Source organism: Rattus rattus, chromosome 6, assembly GCF_011064425.1.
Source record: "Rattus rattus isolate New Zealand chromosome 6, Rrattus_CSIRO_v1, whole genome shotgun sequence".
NCBI lineage: Eukaryota > Metazoa > Chordata > Mammalia > Rodentia > Muridae > Rattus > Rattus rattus.
In genome coordinates, this window is record NC_046159.1 from 2,307,804 (window position 1) to 2,335,771 (window position 27,968).

The following is a 27,968-nucleotide window of genomic DNA, read 5'->3' on the forward strand; positions in this document are numbered from 1 at the left end:
TTTGTTTGTTTGTTTGTTTGTTTGTTTTAGCCTTGGAGATGAGAAGGATCTCAGAGGAGTCGGGGGAGAATGAAGGACTATGAACAAAAGTAATATCGTTCGTAAAAACATACAGAAAGTTTCTAAAAGTAACTAAGCAGAGATAAAACAAAATAAATGGATCAGCCATAAGTGGTGTGAGTTAACTCAGGAGTTTGGGGCAAGAGGTTTTGATCTGAGTTTATGTGTTCAAATGATTTCTGAATGTGGGTCCTTGAGAATAAGTTTCCAGGGTCCCCTCAGAAAGAGTCATTATATAAAACACGAGCACTGCCTTTCCATCTCTCCTCACCTGTGTGCTCTCAGCTACTTGGAAGCTTGGGCTCTGGCACTTGTCACATGGGGACAACGTGGAAAGCAGCCTTAGCACCATGGAGAACGGCTGCTGTCTTGAAGAGCACTAGTCAGGTTTGATTGGTAGCGAGCAGAGGGGTCCGCTGTGCCCGCTGTGGTATTTTACATGATGGCACACAGCTGCAGCCACCTGCCCTGCGAGTTGACTGAAGCACCTAGGCTTTTCTCAAGCACTCAGACGGCTCCTGTGCTCCTCCCTGCCTGCCTCAATCGAACTGCAATTTACCACGGGAAGTGATGTGTCTGGGTGGTCCCAGCTAGTGCACATGAACATGCTCTGAGTAGCTGAACGCTGCTTTGACCATAGCCAAAAGTCTCCCAACAGAAATACAAAACAAAAGATTGCACTTTAGAAGGAAAATGTGGAAGGATATTGACTTGCCCCCCATCCTACAGTTTGTTGTTGAGTGTAAGGCCTATCTGTAAACAAAACCATCTGGGCCCTGATCACACTTTGAGAAGCAAACTGGGTTCATAGAATATAGCATGCACACATTCAGTATGGCAGGAGAGTCTTTGGAAGACTATAGAAACTCTTACCTGGGGCCGAAGAGATAGCTCAGTTGTAAACAGCATTTGCTGCCCTTCTAGAGGTCCTGAGTTTAGGTCAAAGAACCAAGAACCCACATCAAGCAACTCACACCACCTGCATCTCTAGCTCCAGGAGACTCACAACCCTCTTCCAGTCACCACAGGTACATACTTATGTGCAAAACACATAGCACACACAAACACACATGCACAGACCACACACACACACACACACACACACACACACACACACACACACACACATCTCTGGAAGAGTTGGGGGAAGAATTAAAGGCCCTGAAGGAGATAAGAATTTATCTTAGTTAAGGATTGGTTGCTGTAAAGAGTCACCATGACCAGGACAACTCTTATAAATGTAGGACAACATTTAACTGGGGGTGACTTACAGATTCAGAGGTTCAGTCCATTATCATCAAGGTGGGAGCATGGCAGTATTTAGGCAGCCATGGCACTGGCAATTCTACATCTTGTTCCAAAGGAAAACAAGAGAAGACTGACTCTCTCAGGCAGCTGGGAGGAGGATCTCAAACCCACCTCCTCAGTGACGCACTTCCTCCAACAAGGACACACCTCATAACACCACTCTTTGGGCCAAGCATATTCACACAACCACAGAACCCCATAGGAAGACCAACAGACTCTGTGAGCTCTCAAGAGACTGAGTCTCTAACCAAAGACCAAATGAGAGCTGAAACGTCGTCTCCAGCACCTATGTAGAAGAGGACTGCCTTGCCTGGCCTCAGTGGGAGAGGATGAGCCTAATCCTACAGAGACTTGATGCACTAGGGTCAAGTCTCTGCAGGATCCCAACTTCCACAGAATCACATTTCCCAAGACTTTGGCTAGACCAATCTTGAGAGCCTCCTTCTGCCTACACACACTTTCAAGTCCAGTCAATGCTCATGCATCAGGCCCTCTCTGGGGGACGAAGCCCATCACCCATATTCACCACTCTAACAACTGTTACTTCACAGGTTGGTTGGATCTTCCAAACTGAAGCTCGCAGAGCTGCAAGATCAGAACCCTTAGATCCTTGAGACAGATGGAGCCACTCCTACTGAGATTATACATATTGAGACTTCAAATAAAAACTACGAAATTAATACTGGCAAGCCTGAAAGAATTACAATAATAATTGACCATAGCATGTCTCTGCAGTACCTAAAAGGACGTGACATACTATTTTCCTTTCCTGTAATTTCTTGGGAAATACTTAAAATGATTACATTGCATGTGGATTCTGCTGTTGAGCCACACTTCACTGAAGCATGGTCGAAGGGTCGCAGAGAATGAACTGTGCTTGGGTAGCACTGCCTTCTTCCCCAGGGTTTGACCTCAGAAGTCTCACGGCTGCCCTGGCCTCTGCAAACATACCTGCCTCTCCTCCGTCTCTGCAGGAATCATATAAACAGTGCAGGCTGGGGAAGACGCCTTTCCACTCATTTCCATAAATCACCCTCACTGTCCTGCCTTAGTGTGTAACTGCCTGGTCCAAACACACTTACACTTTTTCAACCATAAGCTTTGGCCGATGTGTCATGCCTTTAAATGTGGGCCTGCTTTTGCTCAATCCAGACTTCATGGTGGCCTGGGTGAAGTGCTCAGCTATTGGCAGGGAGAGGGATGGGAGTCACAACCACACCAAGGAAGGTTCTCGCAGTCTTTCTAAGTCACTGATGGTCTGAGCTAAGAACACTGAGAGGAGGGAAATTTACAAATGAGAACTCTGTCAGAATGCTGGCAGGTTAAACTTCAGGTAATAGGCAAGGAACAATACTCCAGACGGGTACGGCTCCCGAGTTATACACGGCGTGGGAAAAGTAAGACGCAGAATACAGAATGCCACCAGAATGAGCCTGACCTCAGCTCAATGTAGCAGGGTACACACTAGTTAGACTCCAAAGCCTGTCAATTATTTTTAATACCCCTCTAGTAGAGTGACTGCATCTCTAAACTAAGAAATAAAAAAATGTATTTATGGTGCCAAGCATGAGGTTTTGTACATATTAGTGGAATAGCTAAATCAGGCTGATTGGCATGTGCGCCACTTAACATATCACTTCACAAGGCCGACTCTTTTCTATTAGTTTTTGGATGTGTGTCTGTATGGGTGTTTGTAAAGATGACACGTCTGTGTGCACGTGTGCACGCACGTATGTAGACTTGGCTGTGTGCATGCTTATGGATGTCAGAGGAGGGTATAAGGTGTCCTGATCCATCACTCTTCCTAGGAAACAGGATCTCTAGATGAACTTGGGCTGATAACCAGGAAGCACCCAGTTTACTCCTGTCCCCATCCCTATGAAACCGGGATCACAGGCAGTTCTATAGACACTCCCAATATTTTACATGGGTCCTCGGGAATTGTGCTCTTAGGAACTTAGCCATTTCTGCAGCCCCAGGATAGCTCCAAATTTCTACTCTTTTAGCAAGCTTTAAGCCCCACTCAAGCCCTGCTCAGCAGTACACAGGGTGACATCATCATTGTTGAGCATCATGAGTGTACACAAACCCACACAAGGTACCTCACCACATTTAAACTGTGGTAGATATACGTGGCATGTCCTGTGGTTCCTAGGGACACCATAAACAAGCCAGAAGATCAAACCAGGCACAAGAGGAAAGGAAGCAGTCCACACATGCAGCAATGCAAGGTTCAAGAGGCTGCCAGCATAATATAGCATAGTGCTCTAAATAGAATTTGTAATAAGGAATGCAGTCTTGAGACTGACCCGAAGTCAGGTTGCCATGACTAGTTTATCTCAGATCTGTTAAGCTGTCTACTTGCACAGAACCCCACCCCACACCAACTACTTCACTTTTGTTAAACTGCCTACTTACATCGAATCCCTCCCTAAACAACTAACTGCTTATTTTAACTTCTGTTAAACTGCTTGCTTACACACAATGCCCCCCCACACACACATACATACACACAACCAAATAACTGCTTATCTTAACTTCTGTTAAGCTGCCTGCTTATACGGAAACCCCCACCAATTAACTGCTTATCTTAGCTTCTGTTAAACCACCTACTTGTGCAACCTTCCCCTGCTGAAGCTGCCAAGTGAGGTACCAGGTTGTGGATTCTGTCTTCAGAAGCCCCTACTTTAAACACTTGGTGCTGCTTTTGGATCCTGAATACCTGAGTAGAATCCCACCCAGCTGAAATAAAGACTTTGAATTGTCTATAATCTGTGTTTGAGTGGTCATCTCTGGTGGGCTCCATGCAACATTTTAGTGGTCCAACCGTGACTTCAAGAGACTAGACCCTGAGTGTAAGGGCCTCAGGACCCCAGACTCCAGTAGTGGTCAAGAGTATACCAGCTGAAGAGGACTCCTGGGGGTGCACATCTTTCATTCCAGGGTGCCTCTGACAGATGGCTGCTGAGTGCTTCAGAGGCAGCCTGATGCTGCCACCCAAAATGTCAAGTCAAAATTCATCTGGTCTGAGGTAAGTTTGCTCTGTGGAAAGTGCCACCACTAGAAAGGAGGTAAGATGTGACTGTTGATCCCACACCCAGCCTCTGTGTGAGTCATTTCCAGAATCCCCTGATCTGTTGGATGAATGGATACTTGGTGACTACCTGTGATTTGTCTGGTTGTTGTTGTGTCTGTGTCTGCATTGTCTGTCTATTGGTCTGTCTGTCTAAATCAGTCTGTCACTTGTCCTTGTGTGAGGGAATGTGCAATGCCCAAGAGTCCTTCTAAAGTGGTTGTTAAAAGTATTGAGTGTGCTTCTTCAATGGGGACAATTTTGATAATCATTTCTCCCAAGGAAGACTATTCAGTCTTTATGAACTTGAGTGGTACCTTTTGGAAGGAAGATGGCTTCCTGAGGGAATCTTCAGATCTCCTGGTGATCAGGACAGCCTGGAATGTTGTGGTCAGCTCTCCCAGTCACCACAATCACTTCCCTATGCTGACCATTGTCTAATCTCTAACATGAACCTACCCTCATTGTTGAAAACTTGTGTTCTTTCATTGGGAGTCAGGGTTCTCTTGATCTATCGAGAACACTGTGAAAAGCAAAAAGTACTTCAGGTTCTCCATGCTCTTCCTGAAGAGGTGGACATTCCACTGCCTTATGCTACCATTGGACCAAGGGGAAATTCAAGAAGGGCCAGAGGAAATGATTCTCCTCAGAGGGAAGACCAGGAAGCTGAATCCATTACATTTGGTTTCTTCTCTCCCTGCAGAGAATGAGTGACTCTGCCTATGGGGAGGACAGCAGACTTGGTCTGAGCCTGCAAGACCAGTGTCTCCCTTGAAGGGGGGTCCTGGGATCCCATTATGGACAAGGGGAAGAAGAGGGAGATGAAAGTTGTCCCTGTCCCCATTTCTGGTATATGTCTCCTTTTCCACTAGTGATTGTATAATTGGAAGAATAGAAACCCTCCCTTTTCAGGGAAGTCACAGGCCCTTATCAGCCTTAGAGACTGTTTTCTACACAGACCAGCCAACTTGGAATGATTGTCAGCAGCTCCTGGCCACCTTGTTTCTGGCCAATGAGTAAGACTGAATCCAGTTGGAAAATAAAAAGTTGGCTCCAGGGCTAGGAGGCAGACCACTGCCAGTCACAGTACCAGACACAGTGCCCAGATAGAGCAGAACTTCCTGTGCACCTGGCCCAGCTGAGATCCTAATACCAAGGAAGGAACATTTCACCAAACGTTGTTGGGGGGGGACTAAGAGCAGCATCCAGAAAACCTACCAACTTGTCTGAGGTGATTCATGGAATGCAGGGGCCTGACAAATCACAAGCTGGGTTTCTGGAAACACTGTGAGGTAAATGCTCCCAGTGCTCCTGAAAATCAGTGAGGCACTGATATTGCCTTTGCCATGTAGTCATCCCCCAAAATAAGAAGAAAGCCCAGGAAGTCAGAGGGATCTGAAGGGGTGAATGGGTCTCTACTTTTGGAAATTGCTCAGAAAGTTTACAATAGGAAGCTGAAGATGAAGACTTGGGTGGGGGGATCTCTCCCATATGGTGACCACTGCTCTTAGGGGACAACAAGAATGGAAATAGGGAATTAGACCAGGAGAAAGAGAAAGGAAATGTCTGGAAAAGTACCAATGTGCCCATTGTAACCAGAAGAGTCACTGGAAGAATGAATATCCTAGCTCAACTGAAGAGAAGAGCCACCCAATCCTACAACTAGCTGAAGATTGATGTGGCCAGGGCTCCATATGAAATAGCCCCCAAGAGTCCAAGATGACTGCAAGAGTAGGAGACAAAACTTCTAGCTTCCTAATTGACCCTAGAGTAGTCTACTCTGTTTCAGTAGAACTCCTTAGATCCCTCACCTCCAGGAGAATAGCAGTCCAGGGAGCAACAGGTTACACTGCCTATTTTCAATGAACAACCCCCCTGACTGAGACTTAGGATAGGGAACTGTATCTCATTCTTTGTGGTTATGCTGTACTTCCCATACCCATTGATGGGAAGGGACTTGTTATGAAAACTCAGAGCCACCATCTTCATCAGGGGGAACTCAACTAGTCTGTCTCTGGACTCAGGCCAAGCCTACCAACACTCTAGTCATCCATCCTCTCTCCAAGGAGCACCAATCACATGAGGACTCAGCTATAAGGAATGGAAGAGCAACCATCAGATTATTTGTAGGAACTAGAAACAAGATACACTGATCTTTTGGGCCAAGGAAACCCACTAGGCTTAGCAACACACATGCTGCTGCTGCTGCTGCTACTGCTGCTGCTGCTGCTGCTGCTGCTGCTGCTGCTGCTGCTGATGATGATGATGATGATGATGATGATGATGATGATGATAGCACAATTCAGTTATTAAGTTTTCCAACATTGGAATTGGTCAAACAACACTCCTGGGCCAGAAGGCTAAGCAAAGAACAACTAAACATGTCAGCCTATTGGGGGAATAACAAATTCTTGTTCCCTGACATTCCCCAGTGATCCCCCCTTACTCCCTTGTCCTGAAGCCCAACACTTGAAACCTATCAGCAATGCAAGATTTAAGGAAATCAACAAATGGAGAAAAATGTCTGTCCCACAGCATCAATCCCTTATACCTTCTAAGTGTGTGACCCCCAGAATCCTCAAGGAGGTTTTATTGATATAAGTCTAAAAGATGCTGTGCTGGCTAGTTTTGTGTGTCAACTTGACACAAGCTGGAGTTATCACAGAAAAAAGAGCCTCAGCTGTGGAAATGCCTTCATAAGACCCAGCTGTAGGGCGTTTTCTCAACTAGTGATCAATGTGGCAGGACCCACTGTGAGTGGTGCCATTCCTGGGCTGGTACTCTTGGGTTCTGTAAGAGAAAAAGCTGAGCAAGCCAGGGGAAGCAAGCTAGTAAGAAACATCCCTCCATGACATCTGCATCAGCTCCTGCTTCCTGACCTGCTTGAGTTCCAGTCCTAACTTCCTTTGGTGATGAAAAAGCAACGTGGAAGTGTAAGCTGAATAAACCCTTTCCTCCTGAACTTGCTTCTTGGTCATGATATTTGTGCAGGAATAGAAACCCTGACTAAGACAGATATTTTCTTCTACTTCTGATGCTTCCCGGACCTCCCAACCCTTACTTCCTGTTGACCCTGGTCAGCCAATCCATATTTGGCTTTTGAATGGACAGACTCTCTGGGTCTGGATATACTAGCCAACTAATACTTTCAACTGGTTGCTGAAAGGGTTCAAAAACTCACCAATATTATTTGGAGAAGGCCTGAATGCAGATCTGTTAGAATTTAGAAAACAATCCAGAAGGCACCATGCTCCAGTATGTAGATGACATAGCTATGACATCATAGCTTTGACCACTGAGAAGGAATGTAGATAGTGCAACAGAAGGCCTTTGAGAAATATCCAAGACCTAAAGCAGAGTCTCAGCCGAAAATGTTTAGCTATGAATCCTTCAGGTCACATATCTTGGCTACAACCTAGAAAAAGGAAAGCCAAAAGTTTTCCCACGACTGTATTTTAACCATCCTGAAAATCCCCACTCACACACTGAAAAGACAGGTGCGAGAATTCCTGATGGCAATTGGATGCTACCAGCTATGAATGGTGGGATTCGCTGAGATAGTAAAGCCTCTCTAGTGTATTCCACCTTTCCGAAGGACGGAGCAGAGGGACTTCAAAGCCTTGAAAGGGACCCTGGTGTCTGCCCTAGCCCTGTCCCTCCCAACCATTACTAAGCCATTCTACTTGTATGTGGATAAAGTACAGAGTACTTCCAAGGGTTCCTCATGTAAATCCTGGGACCCTGGAGAAGACCACTGGCATTTCTGTCAAAGATACTTGACATGGTCACAGTCAGGGACAAGGGACAGGGACAAGGCTGCCACCACCCTGCTGATCAAAGAAGTCAACTAATTAACTTCAGCATACAAACTATTTCTGAGACTCCATGCTCTGTTGAATCCCTCTTGAGGGGGGACACCTGAGTGATGGATGTCTAGTACCCAGGTAACTAAGACCTGATCTGGATCAACCCTGTTGCATAAGACGTTAGCCCTCAATCCCAGTGTCTCCTTCAGGACATTGACCCACAGAACCTGTGCACCATCTTGAGGTGACTGGCCTGATCTAGTCTCTCTGGTATGATTTAACAGATGTCCTGTTGGAGATACCAGACAAGGTATTATGCACAGATATGAGTAGTTTCATCCATGGCTAGAAGACGCATGTAAGCTCAGTGGTGGTGACCCAAGATAAGACTGTCTGGACACAGTCTTTGAGCAGGGGAACATCAGCTCAACGAGAGAGTTTTTATCTTTGACCAAAGTACTCCACTGTGGGAAAGACAAGGTTTTTACCATGTACGCTGATAGCCGGCATGCTTTCATCATGGTCCATATCCGTGGGGTCTCTACACAGGGAAAGAAGATGGCTAATCTCAACAGCAAAAGAAATGCAGAGGGGAAGTCTTAGCTGTATTAGAAACTATTTGGTTAGCCAGGAAAGGGATTCTGCAGAAATCAGAGGCAACAGAGAGACCGACTTGGCCATCCAGAAAGTGGGTCTATATCTAGTCAGGCCTCTCCAAGTCTTGCTAGCCCTGCTGGAGACCAGCTTTCTGGACTGACTGGAATATACCCTGGAGAGATTTACTGGGTAAAGCAAGAACTGACCACACAGGATAAACAAGGACAGTGGAGGTTGATGGCCGACCCATCCTTCCTGTGAGTCTGGGAGTTATGGATCGCACCATGCCTCCTACCTAGGAGCCACGAAAACTACTCAGCTCCTCAGACCCAAGTATTATGTTTCAAAATTGAAAAGCCTGATTAAAGAGATCCTTTCAGATGTGCTGCCTATGCTCATGAGAAACTATAATTCCAATGTGGAAAGGAAGATTCCCACAAGGGGTGGGCTCAAGTCAATGGGCGTAGGGAACATTGGGAGTAGGACTTCATTGAGATTAGACCTACTTTGGGGGGCTATAAATATATGTTGATATTCGTAGATACCTTCGCAGGAGAATGGAGGTGTATTCCACATGGAAGAAGCCTGTTCCAATAGTTACAAAGTAACTTCTTCAGGAAGTGATTCTTAGGTATAGGGTCCTAGCTTTAGGGTCTAACAATGGCCTGCCTTTCATGGACAAAGTGTTTCAAAAATGTGACAAAGTTATTAAATATTAATTGGAAATTTCATTGTGCATACAGGTCACAAAGCTCAGGCCAGGTAGAATGTAGGTTGATGTCTATATGCAGGTGATGGCTGGCAAAAGTTAGGTCGAGGCCATGATTGAACAGTAAAGAGTAAGGCAGGAACAAAGTTTTAGTAAGGTGGGAGAGAAGAGGAAAAAAGGAAGAAGAACCAAGATAGAGACAGAAAAGGATGACCCAGAACCAGGTGGCCTTTAATGGCCATAGATAGTTATGAATATTTCATAAGGGATGGATTTCTATAGGCCAATTTATCTTATCTAGGTGGGTGGGTTATATCTTTATCTATTGGTTTTGAGTTTATTGTGTGGACATATTGTGGTTTGAGAATTTAACATATAAATCTGATTGCTAAATTACAGCTTATTGGGCCTGGATTTTAATGGGTTGTTGGAGTTTATACTTTAACTACCAGGGGGCGGTTGCTGGGAGTGTGGGCAGAGTCCACAACAGGGAGCCACAATAGGCCAGACACTGCTGGATCTCTCTCTAGTGTCCTGGTAGTTGGGACCAGAGAGTTCCCGACTGGCAGAGAGACAGCCAGGAGAGGATAACTAGCAATGCTGGCCAAAAGGTAACATGGTGGGGTGCCACACTGGAACCAGCCACTGCCTTGATGAAGGTACTCTGCAGAAGCCATGTGGCCCTACAGTTCCATCACTAGTGCAGGATGAAAGATTCCATGTTTTAATAATGGCAGCAACTGTAGAAAGGATAAAAAGAACCCTTAAGGAGACTCTGACCAAATCAGTCCTGGAAACTGGTAAAAAAAAAAAGTCTCCCCTTTTCCTGCTCAGGGGCTAACACACACCTTACCAGGAGGGATTTACTCCATTTGAAGTTATGTCTGGGAGACCGCTTCCTATCCTCCCCAAATTCTGAGACATTCCTCAGGCAGAAATGTCTAATCTCTGCCTTCTCAAGTCCCTGTGGTCTTTGCAGGAGTCTCCCCAGGCCATGGACTGGAGTGTGAGGGCAATCCTAACAGCTCTCACCTCTGGGTCCACCCGCCAGTGCCAGCCAGGAGAATCGGTTTGGTGATGAGGATCCGCACCTCGACTTTGGAATGAACTGGAAGGGACCCTACCAACATATGTTGACCACCTCAGATGCTGTGAGAGCAATGTGATCCCCTGGGTTAACAACTCCCAACTGAAGCATGTCATTGATGAGGACAACAGATGGACCATCACTCAGACTTCCAATCTTAAAGGCAAGGCTGGCCTGACATCACTAACCCAGAACACTATGTTACCCTTTTCCCTTTCTCTCTGTTGGGAGACAGGAGCCTACAATCCTCATTGTACAACACCCTGTCTGGACTTGGGGATTAAGAACAGCAGACATTGGGAAGGTGCTAGTCAGTCTGACTACAGGCAGCAGCTCCAGTTCCATAGGCCTTTGTTGTTTTAACTAAACTTTTGGAGTTAAATGCTACATGATGGGGAACTGTAATCCCCTAGCCATATGACTGAGAGGTTGGAAACAACACAGGGATGACTACGGTCCACGGGACACTGAAAGAACCTGGAAAATAACTGTACTATGTATGTACTGTGTATGTACTGTGTATGCACTATGTATGCACTATGTATGTACTACGCTGTCAAAGGAGACCCAAAGAATGCTTTTACCACTCATTGGAGGCCACCTCCCCAGGTCCCTAGATCTATGGGCTCTAACAGAGAACTCCTATCCTCCAAAGGGATAATTCCAACCAATGTTCCCGCCCATGAAATCAGCTTCCAGTCAGTGCCAATTACTGCCTTAGTCCTCACTGCCAATGGAGTCATGAACACTTCTATACTCTCTGCCCTTGACAGAGTGCACTGTTTGCTTAATCACACACACCCTGGAATTTCCCAGGATCGATGGTCACACCTGAACCCCTGAACCCCTCACTGTATGCCCGTGTGTATGTGTTTGTGTGTTTGTGTGTGTGTGTCTGTGTGGGTTGTTCACAGATATCCTTGCTCAGTTACTTTTTAAACCCAGTTCTTCCCTCAAGATCTCTTTACTCTAGAAACTACCATTTAAAGAATGGTAAAATGATATGTAACGGGGATTCGCCACGTCTCTGTGTGGAGTTCAATCATACTAAGTATCTTCATGTTGTGAAACAATCTCCAGAAGGTTTGCATCTTGCAAATCTGAAACCCTGTGCCTGTTCAACAAGAAGCTTCTCCTTTCCTCTCCTAGACTCCCACACCCTCACAACCACATCTAGCTCCTGCCTCTAGGATTCTAACTACTCTCGGTGAGTCACATGACAATCCACGAAGGGTTGGTGCTGTTGGAACAGGCCTGAGTCATTTGACATAATATCCTCAAGGTTCATTCACAGGGAAATCAAGATCCTTAAGTTTTCCTGTCTTATTGTCCACAATGTAAGCCTAGCCCACTGACAACTGTAGACCCAGCCTAACCCAAGGCTTGGCCCACAGTGTGCATACAAAAATATACTTGACATGTTTAGCATCATTGCTCTGTATCTAGATTAGGAACATCTCCCTAGTTACATTTCTGCAACACATTCCTACCCAGTGTTCAAAAAGGATACTCCAGTAACTCCCAGCCAAGGGGAAGAGATGGAGAGAAATTTTGAATCCTCCCAGGAGGCAGACACAGATTACCGCCTGTTTCAGGAGGGGAGGATTGGAGTGGCCTCAGGTACCGAAATTGAGAGAACAGCTTAATTCCTTTCCTTCTGCTTAAAGTATCATTTCATTGTTATTAAAAATTGCTAATGTCAACTGAATGAACACTCCTCAGTTCTCAGCAGTCTGAACTGCTGAGGTAAGAAATTATAATGATCAGTTATTAGAGAGAAAGCCTTTGCATGAATACACGGGGAGTCTCGGGGCAACGAGGAGGTGCTTTCTGTCTAACTGTTGGGTAATTAATGCACTAAGAAAATAACACGTACATATTGGAAATGAAGAGTTATGGATTCTTTGCATTTATTTTCTTTTAGTGGCAATTAAATTAAATATCTCTGATTTCTCACCTGTTACCATGGTTATTTGCAGTGATCCGGGTCATTAATGTCTTGAACGAAATAGTTATATGTAAAATTACAGCTCTCTCAACTTTGCAGAAGATTCTCTGGCCGGTGAAAAAGGAAGCTGTCGCTAAAGGGAAAGGCGCTGTCTGTCGACTGGGGTTGTTAAGCTTCTGCGGTTTGCAGAATTCTCCTCCTTAGCCCCTCCCTGCTCTTCTACAGAAGGCTCAGATCTTGGGATTTTGAGACGCATGAGATTCCATAAAAGACAGGTATTTCTCACCAGTGTAGACTCAAATCATGGTCCCCTCCTATTGTTGTTAATCCTTCTTTATAAAAATGAAAATAATGAGTTTTCTCTGTCTCACTATAAAAGGCTCTTAGAAAAGATTATATATTGATTATTTGATGAGAAACCAATCCTGACTCTGCTCATTCACCTGACATCTTACCTCGCTCACTGATGTCCTGGAGTTTGGGGACTGTGCTCACTGGACCTGGTGGGTTTGTGGGAATATCACTACCAATAACTTTCTCTGTGGCGTCATAGCAGGTGCTGAGAAGAATCCTGTGGTAAAACTCACTGCTCTACTTTGCTAATTCTGTATTTTTTTTACTACATTCCTCTATTCAGAGTCATTTCACACACAAGGGTGTTGGTTTTATTTAGCCTGTCTGCCAACTCTTCTCTGGACATTGATGGTATGTTCCTCAGGACTTCATCTACTGACCTATTCTTTTGTTATTGGACACCTTCCCCATTAATTATAGACAACTCAGTATAGTTCCTTAATATGTTCAGACTCAACTGCAGCAAACAAATGGAGACACTCGTTCTCTAGCTGGTCCCTGTCAATCAGCTGCCCTTTAGCCATTTTTGAGATAAGCTTCGTAAACGCAGGTGAGAGAACATGGCCTCTGAGGAATGGGCCACAGAAAAAGTCTACTGAGGCCTCATTAACAGGTGTGGGATCTTTGAACAAGGATCAAGGGAGAATATATGGAATGGGGCTCTTCATGAATGTCTAGCTACTGAAGAAGAAAGGAATGTGTCAAGGAATAGCAACAAGCATGTTTGCATGTATGCACATATATATATATATGTATATATATATAATGTGCATGCATCTTAACTCAAAACATTTTAAAATCTCATTTACACAATATAGGCATAAGATTTTAGAGTTTACATAGAGTTGTATTATAGAGTTAAAAATATACTGTACCTTAAGTTTTGTGACTGGCCTCAGATTTGCTCACCCAATGGGTGATAGAATTGGTAATCATCTGGATTTCTGGTAAGTGCTTCAGAGTTCTCTCAGCTACTTTCCTCTCCTCCCTCCAGTTTCTTCCTCCTCCTCTCTAAAACTTTTCTTCCTTCTCATCCAATGACAGGCCTCGTTCTATCTTGTACCTGCCTTCACCTGCATAATGACATCATCCTACCCGTATTTCTGGTAAATGTTTCAGAGTTCTTCCAAAGACAGTGGTAGTTGGTCCTGAGGCTGACTGGTAACTGATAAGAGCAGGGAAATCAGGTGTGAGTGTGAGCATGAAACATATCTCGCACATGCATGCTGGCCACCATCTCTGCAAACATACATGCAGGCAGAGTGAAGAGACATGAAAGTGTATACTCTCTTGATTTTTCTAAGTGACTTGATGACTAGCAAGATCAAAAGTGTGCTGTGTGAGTCAGAGGTGTGCCACAGGCCACCTTTCCTGACTTTGATTACATATCAAAAGTTTAAAATGTTTGTATATGGGATGATCCCAGGTGGGACAGTCTCTGGATGGCCTTTTTTCATTCAGTCTCTGCTCCACACTTTTTCTCCATATTTCCCCCTGTGAATGCTTTTGCCCCCCCTTCTAAGAAAATCTGAAGCATCCACATTTTGGTTTTCCTTCTTCTTGAGCTTCATATGGTCTATGGATTGTATCTTGGGTATTCTGAGCCTTTGAGGTAATATCCACTTATGAGTGAGTGCATATCATGTGTGTTCTTTTGTGATTGGGTTACCTCACTCAGGATGATATTTTCCAGTTCCATCCATTTGCCTAAGAATTTCATGAAGTCATTGTTTTTAATAGCTGAGTAGTATTCCACTGTGCAAATGTAAGAGCCTGACAAATACAGAGGTGGATGCCACAGCCAACCATTGAACAGAGAACGGGGGTCCCCAATGGAGGAGTAGGAGAAAGAACTGAAGGAGCTGTAAAAGTTTGCTACCCCATAAGAAGAACAACAATATCAACGAACCAGACTCCCCAGAGCTTCCAGGGACTAAACCACCATCCCAAGAGTACACAGGGATGGACCTATGTATGGCTCCAGCCACATATGTAGCAGAGGATGGCCTTGTCGGGCATCAACAGGAGGAGAGGACCCAGTATAGAGGAATGTCAGGGCGGGGAGATGTGAGGGAGTGGGTGGTTGGGTGAGGAAGCACCCTCATAGAAACAGCAGGAGGGAGATGGGATAGGAGGTTTTTGGAGGGGAGGTTGGAAAAGGGGGTAACATTTAAAATGTACATTAAAAATCCAGTAAAAGAAAAAAATGTAAAAAATAAGTTTAAAATGGACACTTTAAAAGGTGCATTTTTCTAGCTAAATACTTTTAGTTCCTTGGGTAATAAAATGTGTTCATTCTGGAAAACAGCCATTGCCTGTGTCAAATCAGAGGTCTTCAATGCAGGATTTGACCAAGAAGTAACAGACAAGAGACTTTTCTATTTCTAAGGACAAACAACTTATTTACAGTTCAAAAAAAAGATTCATTATAAATACTTCCCTTTTGTAGCATACAACTAACTCCTTGGATGTGAACATTTACTAAAAATTCAAAACGGTTTAGTAATCCAAAAGGCAAACTGTCAGGGTTAAGCTTGTCATGTTGCTATGTGTGTGTGTGTGTGTGTGCGCACACACACACATGTGCACTTAAAGACAAAACTAATGGACCCAAATCAGGTTTGGCATAGTCTTTGATCATTTTAAGACACTCAGAAGGATTAAAGCATGATATTTTTGATACAGGAGTGAGCATTTTACATAAACAGCATTAACATTACATTTTCTAAAGAATATAAAGAAGATAATAAACTTCAGAAAGCAGGGAAGACAAAGGAGAACGAACATCATCTCAACATCTCGTAAGCGTCAATAATCCAGCCGAGTTAGTGAGAGAAACTGCCTAGATCAAAGCTCACGGAAGCAGGGGTGGAGGACATTAGAGAAGGCAGGGGAGGAGGATGTGATGGGAGCCAGGCTGCCAGCACATCTGGCTGCAGAGAGATGACTGCCGTGAGGTCTGTTCATCTGGATGACCACCCTGCCGCAGAATCAGCAAATGCATCCCTGTTTCTTTTCCTCTAGATTCCAAAGTACCTCTGTCTCCCTCTGTTCCTCCTCCTCCTCCTCCTCCTCCTCCTCCTCCCACTCCTCCTGAGCTCTCTTTCCTTCTTGGTGGCCATTAGCCACACTGACAGTTTGACAGGCTGAAATAAGGAAATAAAACACTTGAACGCTGTTTCCTGATATATGCATTCATCTCTTCTGCCAAACATGGATATTAAGGAGATATGTCACCCCTCCTGTCAGCTCAGCTCTCTGGCAGCCCAGGCCCATGTCTGAAACTCAGCGCACCTCTGTTCCTACCAGGAGAGTGTATAAGGGATTCCTGTTCCCATAAACCCTTCCTTTATCATTTGCTGTTGAATAATTTTAAGCCGTGAATTAGACTACAGCACGAAAGCTGGTTGTGTTCCAATGTTGTATTTTTTAACAGCAGATGTCAATTTTATTTCTTTATGTTTCGGATGGTTGGGCCATGACCAATGAATGCCATCCACTGTCTAAATACTGCACCTCTAATAGCCAAGAGATTTGTTGACTTTATTTTTCAAAGATTTCTAAAACGGATGTGTGCACATGTGCACGTATTCGTGCCATGCACATACAAACAGGGAAAACACCTGCAGGCCAGAAGGGGGCATCGAATCTCTTGAAGCATCAGTTACAGGTGTCTGTGAGCTGTACAACTTGGGCTCTGGGATGTAGATGTGGGTGTCCTGCAAGACCAAGAGGCACTCTTAACCTAGCATTGAACTCTCCAGCATCAGTTTTAGCTTTTACAAGTGAAGCACAATAAAATCTAAACAGTGACTCTCTGGATTGATCCAGTAACAGGAGAAAAAAAAGCCAGGTCACTCTAACCTCTGTCAGACCCTAAGGAATAGATGCTTCTTCCCTGTTTGCCTGTGCAAACAGGCAAGTACTGTCAGGGTCTATAGGTCAGACCGTAGCAAGTAGTCATTTACTGTTCCAGAGTTCTGGATTGTATCTTGAGAGAGGAGTAGGTGAGGGCGAAGAAAGAAAGCAATGGATGACTTCCCTAGGTTCTCTGCCATCCTCTATCCCCATTAGCATGACGGAGAAAGCTCAAGGTGAAAGGTGTAAGGATATATATGCCCCAGGCAGAGGAAGCTGCCCTGCAGGCTGGCCCTGGCTGAGAGCCTTCACTGGTTTACATGCTACTCACTACCTGCCACCCAACAACGAACGTTCTCTATGAAAGATGTGAGAGAGAAACCATGTGCACCCTAACTCCTCCTGAGGTCATGGTCTAGAAGACCCGTCACAGCACTGAGACACGTAGAGAGCAAAGTAGCTGTTTCCTAATAGAGGCTCTTACGGTTTGACCCTAAAATGTTCCCACACGGCACTCGGCTTCTGAAGTTTACTATCCCCCAGTTCATGGTCACTTTGGGACACTGGACAGGGAGCTTGGCTTGCAGACATTGATACTGAGGGTTGGGACTCTGAGAGCCTCGCCCCCTCACACCTTGCTTCTGGTCCCCTATGGGGTAGTCATACTCCAGCTGCCGTGAACTGAACTGCCCCGTCTTGCCCTTCCCACCATCAGAGGAGTCAGAAACTGTGAGCCTAACGATCTCTTCCTTCTACAGATTGTGTCAGGAATTTTGACGAGAGCAACATTAACTAGCATTTAAAAAATAACAAGATGGCATGACTGCAGGAAGAGTCTTAGCACACCCAGCCCTCAACTGGGAATGCATACCTCAGCTTAGTTAACTGGACAACGTACTGTCACCTGAGAGGAGACTCTCAAAGCAGAGCTGTCTACACTGGGTTGCCCTGTAGGTAGGCCCTTGGGGCGTGGGGTGGGATCTTAAGGAAGAAAACTGATGTGGAAAGACATAGCCCATTGTGGGTGGCACCATCGTGTAGGTTAGCGTAGCAGTACGGAAAGAAATCTGAGCCCAGGCAAGTGAGCACACACACGGATCTCTCCCTGCTGCTGTGGATGTGTTAAGCCCTAGCTGGGTCACGTTTCTGCTATGTTGACTCTCCCACAAGGATGAACTGTGTAACCTGGGATTGAAAGCTGGCATAAACCTCTTTTATCCTGAAGATGTTTCTGTCAGGGTAATTTTTATCACAGCAACGGATGTGAAGCTACTGCAGCCATGGACATACTTTCAAGACTGTCCCCATGTGTGTCATATAGGGGGAACCTAGTACATCCTCGGTAGAAGTATGAGCGAAGTGCCTTGTGATAAGAAGCAGTGACTGACTCACTCTCCAAAGAATTTTTTTTTTTTTTTTTTTTTTAGAATTCTTTGCTCGTGTCATCATCTATATTCTTGAGGTCATCAACAAGACAGGTGGGACGTCCACGTGAAAATGATGTCCACCTCGACTATACAGAACAAAGCACAGATAAATGACAGTCTGCTTAGAACTGGGGGTCCTTTTCCGTTCTTGAGGGGCCTGGCAGACAATGTGTTAGTCAGATTAATCACAAGCACGAATACACAGCAAAAGTCTCTATGCTGTTTCTTTCACACGTTTACCCAAACTGTTCCCCAAATAATACTTCCTCAGTTGTCAAAAGCCACCACCACGAAATGATGAACATGTGGTTACATGCTTACAACTGTGACCTCAGAACTTGGGAGCAGGGTGGAGCACGAGGATCCCCATTAGCTAGAGACCAACCAAGGCTGTCCAGCAGGATCTATGGCGGTCTGAACAAGACACCATCTCAATTTATTAAGTAAGAAATGAATGAACATGAGAATAAATATCAAGTAACTTCAGTTGAAGGCTAGTTTGGAGATTGGAAGCTAGATCCCTTTACAGGGAACTCATGACCAGTTTGTTTAACCAAGTGTTAGCTCTATTATTGCTTCGTTTGGCATTTGCTTACAGACACTACTCACAGGGATAAAATGCTAAGAATGTTTCACAGTTGCCTTTGGTGGTAGGGTGGGATTTTTGTCTCTCTTTTACAGAGGTGGAAACTGAGGCACGGCAGTCATATCCTGGGTATGGAAGCAACCAAGCTCACTAAGGGCTAAAAGCCGGAGTCATCTCCATCCTGACTCACCAGAGGACGTCTACTTGGGGTCAAAACTCTCACACCTTCCCCGGTGGATTTCCTCTTCGTAGAGGTCTTTAAGCACAGCTCTTCCATGTCCACACAGCATGCAATGTGTGATCTCAGTGACTGGACTTGCGCTTATGCCGATGGTAATACAACTTTATTAGACAAGGTTATATAAGGCCATTTCCAGGAGAGCATATAATATACTGTGAGCACACCCCTCTCACAGCTGTCTCCTCCCCCGTTAGACTGCTTTGTTTCCGGAAGTCTCCTTCTTCCTTCCATGTCATCAGAACATATATTTATCATGCAATTCTACTCTCGGACCCACACATGAGAGAAAACGCGACCCAGCCTTTCTAGATGGTCTCATGCGGTTGGGCACCTAGGTAAGTTGCACGGCTTAGCTGTCGTGAAAAGTACTGCTGCTAGTATCAGTGTGCACTTTTATCCCATGAAAGGGCCGTTGAACAAGCTCTCTGGCCCATCCTGACCACACCATGGAAGAGGTCTTGGAGGTCCGGGATGGAGAATGTCCCGAGATCTGTTCGTGCTGCGGTGGGAAGCTCAGCAGAGGGGTTTTCACCATTTTGCTGACGTCAGCCTTGCTTTGGTCTGGTTGGCTGTTCTCTCACACGACACAACTCTTATTGGCTGTTCTCTCACATGACACAACTCGACACAGGAGAGGCAGAGCTCTTGCTGCTGTACCTCAGCCACACAGTGGGGGTGCAATAAAAGAACCGCATTTCTAAGCATGCGCTCTCTCCATTACAACCCAGTGGATTCCAGTAGGCTCTCCCAGTTTTAAGGAATCATGAGAAACTCTCACATCTACATGCTCTCCCTCTCACTCAACGGGCTCAACTCGTATTTTATCAAGAGATAGAAAAGAGCAAAGATCTCTTGTCTTCAGACCAGAAGGCCAAGACAACACCATGCGTATTCTGGCCCAGAGGCACGAAGACATTAGAATGACCTAGAAACAAATGCTTGCCCCCTTTGACGACATTTACATCTTTCCTCGATTCTAGGCTCACAATAGAATTTCCACGTATAGTGCTAGACCTTTATCTAACAGTATGGAAAAGAAGGTGATGAGGTAAAAACGGAACAGCTCAGTGCATCTGCAATGGAAACAAAAGGAGAGGAAGAAAAGCAGGAGGGGAGGGAGGGGAAGCAGGAGGAAAGTATAAAACTAAAATAATAATAATAATAATAATAATAATAATAATAATAATAATAATAATAAAAGCAGGAATCCAGTCTCTTCTTATCCATGCCCTTTTGTAAAGCTAGAGTTGTGCTTTAAGGCAAAACCCCCTCCTTCAGTACTCAGTGATCTTTTATTTCTGTGTAACTTCCTCTTCAAATAGGTTAATTACAGAGGCAATTAGGCTGGCTTCACACAGGATGTCACTATTCCCTAACGTAAATAGCGCTAAAACACACGTTCCAGGCATAGAAAAAAAATATCTGTGTAGACCAAGTTCCAGAATGCAATGGAGTTCTGTCACCTAAGGCGCCACCAGACCAACTGTGGGGTTGGGTTTCTCTGCTGCCAACCCTGCTTGCCGACTGTTTCGTTCGCCATAGACATCCTCTTTGTGAACGGGAAGGGGCTATGCTTAAATCACCACAACTCACAAAGCAAGAGGAAGAATCGTGGGATCGAGGAGCTGAGCAGAGGTGAGTGCAGTAAGCGCTGTCTTATCAACAAGGCAAACAGACTGCTAGCACTGAAGAGACAAGCTCTATTATTAGTTTACACAAATGCTCTCATCCCACAGCCTCCTGAGCGCTTCCTCTGTGCTGTTTTACATACTCATTTTGGAAGAGAGTGGCTGCCACGGTTCTGACCAAGTACTTAACAGCACTGAGGTTGTTAAAATGACTTTTCTAAAATGGGGAGGTAGGGAGCTCTAGGCAGAAGGGTCCAATCTCGGTGTTAAATGCAGCATAACAGTGCCTTCCAAATTAGCCCCAGACCCCTGAACACTAATTATCGCTTGCTCGCTTCTCAAACCAAAGTGATGCATGCCTCTTCAAGAGAACAGAGTAATGAGCCGGATATCCAATGCACAGTCACAGAGGCCATGCCATCCTTCCCGATGGTGGCTATGAGGATGACAGGAGCAGAGAGAGTTCATGACACCAGATGGGTGGATCGGGAACTGAGTTGTCCCCCTATGGTCACAGTGAAAGCAGGGTCTGAGGTCACATCCTCAGATTCCTGAACACGTGGCTTTCTCCTTTTTGGTCATAGATTGTTCTAATGGTGTTGACTGGACATCTCAAGAAGCATTCGCCATTTGTCCAATGTAGCCTGAGTGTATGGTGCAAATTCTATGGCCCACTGCCTTCCTTTTGTGTGAAATACTCAGGGCTCACAAGTCAGTCTTCAAGCCCCTCTGCCTGAATAGCAGTTGAGCTGTGACAAATGGCGTCACTCACTTTCCCCCTGCTTCTATCCTCTCTGTTGAAAATAAATCAGACACACGGATGCTACCTGCTTCGCCGAGTGCTGAGCAAGTTGAAAACTGAATTACATACGAACACCCATCAGCAAGGTTACACACTGGGGAAGTGTCAAGGACAGCTGCCCCAAGTGTCCTGCTGTGACTGATGGCCACCAACAGTCACATGGGCATAGGCATGTGTACGTATGCAAACATTTATGCGGTGTTTGTGTATTCTTCTTTATTAGAAAACAGAACTCAGAGTGCTAGTTAAAAATTCTACAGAGTAAGTAAAGTGAAACTAGAAACCCTCTAGAGCCTAGAATCTTCCCACCCTTTGACTGACATAAGAGCCTCTCCGGGATGTTAACCCACGCCTACCTGAGTGTGGATCAGCTGAGAGAGACTTGGGTGGACTCTGTCCTACTCCGGGTATAAAGAGTGGAGTCAATGCTGAAGACCAACAGGCAGACAGCAAACCGAGAGCCCCCTTCCAGACGCTGGATGGTGATATCACAGGGAAATTCTCAGATAACGTTCTGGCTACAGAGCAGTGGCTGGGCAGCTTCCATTCAACCTTGCAGCCCCATTTCCTCCACTGAGTTTGGCAGTGGGTGGGTTAAATCAATGAAGTCAGTAGGCAAATCAGTTGTCTTGACTACACTGCCTGCAAATATGGGGTTTTGAGCCTGTGCATACCCTCTGCCGTGGATGCACCAGAAGGCGGCTATAGAACTGATGAAGGAACTCGCCCCTACAGTGCCTTTAAGGGAACAGCCAAATAAATGACGCCTACCACTGCAGGTCACACACACCGCGGATTAGGACTTACCATCTTTCCACTCAGGGATTTCCTGCTGAGACCTTAGCTAGGACCTGTCTAGGTTTTTGAATTACTGATTTTTGTATTTCTGGCCACGAGAACAACAATTTGGACACACGTTGTGGGTAACCAGATCAACCATGTAGCCATTCTTAAGGGGTCACGGAGGAAGGGAAGAGACTGGAAACAGTTGGCCTATAAAGTAGACTAGAAAGATCACCAGGAGAACATAGACCATGAACACAACTGGCTCCCCCACAGCCTGCTGGCGTTTGCACAGACTGAGGCAGAGGGTGACTCAAATCAGCTCCGATGAAGACCCAGCACCAGATGTTCAAGAAGCAGCTAAGAGCATGGACTCTAACCTAGCATCTTAGAGGAAGGCCGTGCTGGTCAACCACGTGGAACTCTAATGACCAACCAGGAAATGGGGGTAGAGCTCAGTGGTAAGGGACTTGCCTAGCTTGGCTGACTGGCCTCCCAATTGCAATCTCAGTACTGGGAACAAGAGGAGGTAAACCAGCCAACTCTAGAATGGTGGTATTCAAATCCTCTCGATCTCAGAAAGGTCACGGTAAATTGAGATACCACAGCGAGTAAGAGTTGGTATGCAGACGCTATGCAAGCAGTGAGATGCCATGAGTCCCCCATAAAATCAGGCAATCTGAGGATCTTCGTCCCTCCGTCCCACTCACAGAAACTCATATTAGGACATCTACTGCATACGAAGTAAAAACAGTATCAGAATCGACTGCTAGCAAACTGTTTGCAGTTTCGAGACCGCTATGTCTTTTGTTCGGATTTAATGTTATGTAAAGGCTGTGGTCCTGTCCTGAGAAGGATCTCATGGAGCCTTGATACTTTTACCCTGGGTTTTCTCCCATTTCCTTTACCCCTCCCCCCATTTTCTTTCTCATTCATCTGTGGACACTACCGGGTACAAGTAATAACGGTTCAGCTTAACCTCTGCCACATAGCCCTTCAGTTCCCTCGTGCCCACTCCTCCTTTGGTGTCACCTGTGGAGTCTGGCCAGGAGCCATTCCAGGGAGAAGCCTCTGGGCCCTGTTCTTTGGTTGCTTGAATGCCTCTGTGTATATCCAAGGCTTACCTCCGTGACCATTTACAATATTGAGTCGAAAAGAGCAGGTTAGAATAGTCAGCACTTCTAAGCCAACTGGCTACGTGGGACAAAATATATAGCCAAGGGCAGAATTTACAGCAATAACATTTATGTATTGTGTTACCCCTAGGACGATCCAATTTATAAAGTGCCTATTGTGTATACACAAGGCACGATTGTAAATCATTACATTAAACACTGTCAACTACCAATACACGAGTTTCCCCCTAAGTTCTGCACATTGAGATGGATGAGGGATTTTTTTTAAAAAAAGAAAGCATGCTTTTAAAAGAGAAAGGAAGAAAAAAGGAAAACATTTCAGATTCATGCTGGCTGAGCAGCATCCCCATATATAGGATCAGGTGTCTGCTATATGATTTACACACCTATGAATCATCTCTGGTAAATATTAACCTTCTCAGCAAGGCAGAAGCGTCCACAGCAGAAGCTGGGAATGTGGCAAGAACTTGGGTCTGACACTAACATTAGCCTCGTAGTCTCCAGTCCTCAGTGGAGAATTAGATCTAAAGTGAGTGAACAGGGGAGACCTCTCTTTGGCGTCTGTTAGTCTGCCTTGATCTGCACACCCTTGCGAACCCGGGGAATGCGACACTGTTGATGCCTCACAAAATTATTTCACTATGCTCTGACTCACAGGGAAGACCCAAAGCCCAATCAGTGGCTAAAACATGTCAAGACTTGTGAAGGAAGGGCTAGGAAAAGAACATGCTGAGCAAGCTGGAGGACCCACCAAAGCCACACGTAGCAGTGTGCACACTAACCCCAGACAAGCCCACAAGCTCAGGGGCCAGACAGCCTGGTATACACAGCAGGTGACAATAAAGCAATCCTGTCTAAAACAAGATGAAACGTTGTCCTCTGACCTTCACGGCATGTAGATAACTGTACACACTCACAGAAATGCATGTGCGCACACATACACGCACGTGCACAAACACACACACACACACACACACATATCTTGAAGTGAAACTCTAATGCATGCACACATTTTCTCTGAAATGCTAGCTTACACCTCACTCAGAATGCAAATCTTTTGAAACCTAAACTCTCAGGTGTGGATTAAAATAATTCTCTTTTCCTATATGTTCCTTAAAATCATCGCAGGGGACGAGCTCTTAGACCACCCAGGCAGCTGAACTAGACATCATGTAGAAAGGCGTGAAGCCATATCCTGACCAATACAAAGGTGGATGCTTGAAGCCAGCAATCCAGCTGCTCACAGGGACCCCAGTGGAGGAGTTAGGGGAGGACTAAAGGAGCTGAAGGGGCCTTATCTAGCATCGATGGGAGGGGAGGCCCTTGGTCCTGTGAAAGCTCGATGCCCCAGTATAGAGGAATGCTAGGGCGGTGAGGCTGAAGTGGGTAAGTGGGTGGGGGAGCACCCTCATAGAAGTAGGGTAAGAGGGAATGGGATAAGGGGGTTGCACAGGGGAAACTGGGAAAGGGGATAACATTTGAAATGTAAATAAATAAAATATCCAATTTTTTTAAAATATATATATATAAAGCATGAAGCTGTCTGCGCCTCTTCCTTTCCATTTAGACAGGGCAAAGGGCATGGAGTTTTCTTCCTTCTCCACCCACGGCCTCCAAATGTCCTTTGCCTTGTTTGAGACAAAGTGACGAAAAGCTTTAGCGTTTTTAATAGTTTCGAATAACTTTCTGTCTTTTACAAAAGCTCCCTTCTCCACACAAGATGGGTGACTGACACTGTCACAGAGAAAAGCAACTTCCTATCTTGGTTACAGTTAAAATTAAAGTGGAACAGCAGGTAAAGGAATGTCTATTTAAAAGAAAAACTGTTTCAATTCCGAATGGATGAACGAACCACCACTTTCCAGGCCCAGAGGGCCACTGTGAAGAAGGCAGGTAGGATGTGGAGAGTCAAGCTATGCAAGAGTGACTAAGAGACACAGATTTCCTGACTAAACTGAGAACCTGCAGCATGACACATTGTTTCAGGGGCAGTTGCTTCTGTTTTTTTTTTTTCTTTTTTTCAGAGCTGGGAACCAAACCCAAGGCCTTGAGCTTGCTAGGCAAGTGCTCTACCACTGAGCTAAATCCGCAACCCCATGCTTCTGTTTTTTAATTCACTCAATAATCTGAAAAGCCTGATACCCCATGGTTTTTGTAGGAAGGCTCTGAAAACCAGTCTTCTCTCTAATTGATGGGTTTTGGTAGCATTAATAACCAATTTGTGAATTTCCTCATAACCAAGCTTCTCAATCTCAAGGAGTGGCAGCTCACTTTAGCCATAAATAGAAAATTCTGGAAGGTGCTGGCTAAAGATCTCCAGTCATGAGGGAGGGAGCCCAGCTTAGGGATAGCTGTCCAGGAAGAGAATAGGAACAGTGACATGGTGAGACTCTCTTCAGACAAGTTGATTCCTCAGTGAAGCAGAAAATCACTGGCCAAGTCATTATGAATCCACTGGGATAATTGGGAAAATAGATGCCATCACAGAACCTAGTGACTAGAGGCTTACTTAGACTACTATGCAAGAGAACCAGAGGAATTCTCCTGCCTGTGTCTCCCATGTGCTCAGAGTATAGGCTTGTGCCATGTTCAGCATTTACAGGGTCACTAGGAACCCAGATCCAGGTCCCCGTTCTTGCTTGGCAGGCACTTTACCAAAGGGGCCATCGTCCTATCTCTCAGTGTTATTTTCAAACCCTCTTGTTTATCACCCAGCAACCATGGAGCCCTCTCCCCCCCAAAACCCTTTCACTGAAATGCAGTCCTGAAACCTTGTCTACACACATGGTGAAATTGATCCTACTCTGTGCATCAACAGAGATCTCCGTCTCCATGGCTTCTGGGAAAGAGGATGTCTATACCTTGGTAGATGATGTTACTGCAGAAACACTACAGCCACCATCTTGCTACCAAAGGATGCCAGCAACTGTCTGTACGTGTTATGTATGGTGGCTCAGAGATGGAGAGGAATGGGATCCAGGTATAACAGTTTGATCTGGAACTTAGTTCTGCACCTGACTTTTCACTTTTATTAATAAGTAGCATGTATGTGAGTGGACCGCACTTTAACCGTCTCCCAAACGTTTGGGCATCTGACTCCTGTTTAATGTTGCCTGTCTAGCTCTTACCCGCCTTATTGACTCAGCCCTAACCATCCACGTTACCAAAACCACACACTATACACTGCATCTGAAATCACTATTGGGTCTTTTTCCCTACCAAAGTAAAGGAAAAGGAGACAGAAAAGGAGAGGCACGAAAGTTGGGGGTGGGGGGGAGAAAAACGTTACTTAAAAGAAGTATTCCAACATAGAGCCATTTCCAATGTTCCATGAGGAATGACACAGACTGATAATTTACTTGGACACATACGATAAATATGTTCTTGCTAAACCAATATCGGTAGTGTAGATTAGCAGGGATAATATGCATGCATTCCGATTGCAATTCTGACTGGACTTGGATGACATAATTATGATATGCCGAAAAGTAACGGCCGGGGTTTAAAGCTCTTGCCCCCTTTCCTTTGAACAGGATCTATAAATGCCAAGAGGAGGTATTTTAGATTAAGTGAATAGATTAATAAACATCCTTGGGATGTCTATCGTTAAGGCTGATTTATTTGCGACGGCAGCCGTAACTCAAAGAAATGCCACAATATTCCAAAAATACTGCGTGTTGCTGTCTCCACCATGCCACGCAATGACACCGCGTGAGAGTGACGCTACCCACAGCCTTCCGCGGCACTAATTATTCACAACAGTCAACAGATACTAAACCACTTGAGTTTAGGTGGGCATCAGCACAGGAACCACTCATATTTATAACACTGACAAATGGCCTTTCATTTGCAAATTTATAGTGTAGCCATAATTTCTTGAGGGAGCCGAGAGTCTCATTCAAAAAAATTGCCACAACATTTATCTGTGCAAGGATGATGGATATGGCCTTCGGAATTAAATGCTTTTAAAAATTAAAATCATAACGCCAAGGAAAAAGATGTGTTTCCTCCCTGCATTGCTCACACATTTAAGTAATAGCCACTCTCAGTCCTTGCAAGGCTTGACCCAGACAGTGTGTTAATACTTATTAACTATATCCATGCATGCTGTTGTTAAAGCCGTACTGTGAACTACTGCACATCGCCAGTGTAAATTACGCATTTAAGCTTCTGACGCTGGTCTCCCGTTTTAGGTTATGTAGTCGTACTCTAGGGGAGCACAGAGTGTTTCTTAAGCGCTTTTACTGCGTTTAGTTCTTAAACCTATTGGATACCATGAGGCTGATCGTAAGCATAAACCACAGCAAACTGTTATAGTTTTACCACGATGCCAAACTAAACCCTGTACTTCCATTGAAAAATATCAAAACATAAAAGGAAGACATTTCCAGTGATATCCGATAAGGAGAAGGATTGTTGATGTGTGGAGAATAAAGGACAGTGCTAGATCACATCTGTTCCCTGCCTTCCTTTATTCACAGGTAGAAGGACTCTTGGAGCCCAATGATATGTGTGTGTGTGTGTGTGTGTGTGTGTGTGTGTGTGTGTGTGTGTGTGTGTGTGTG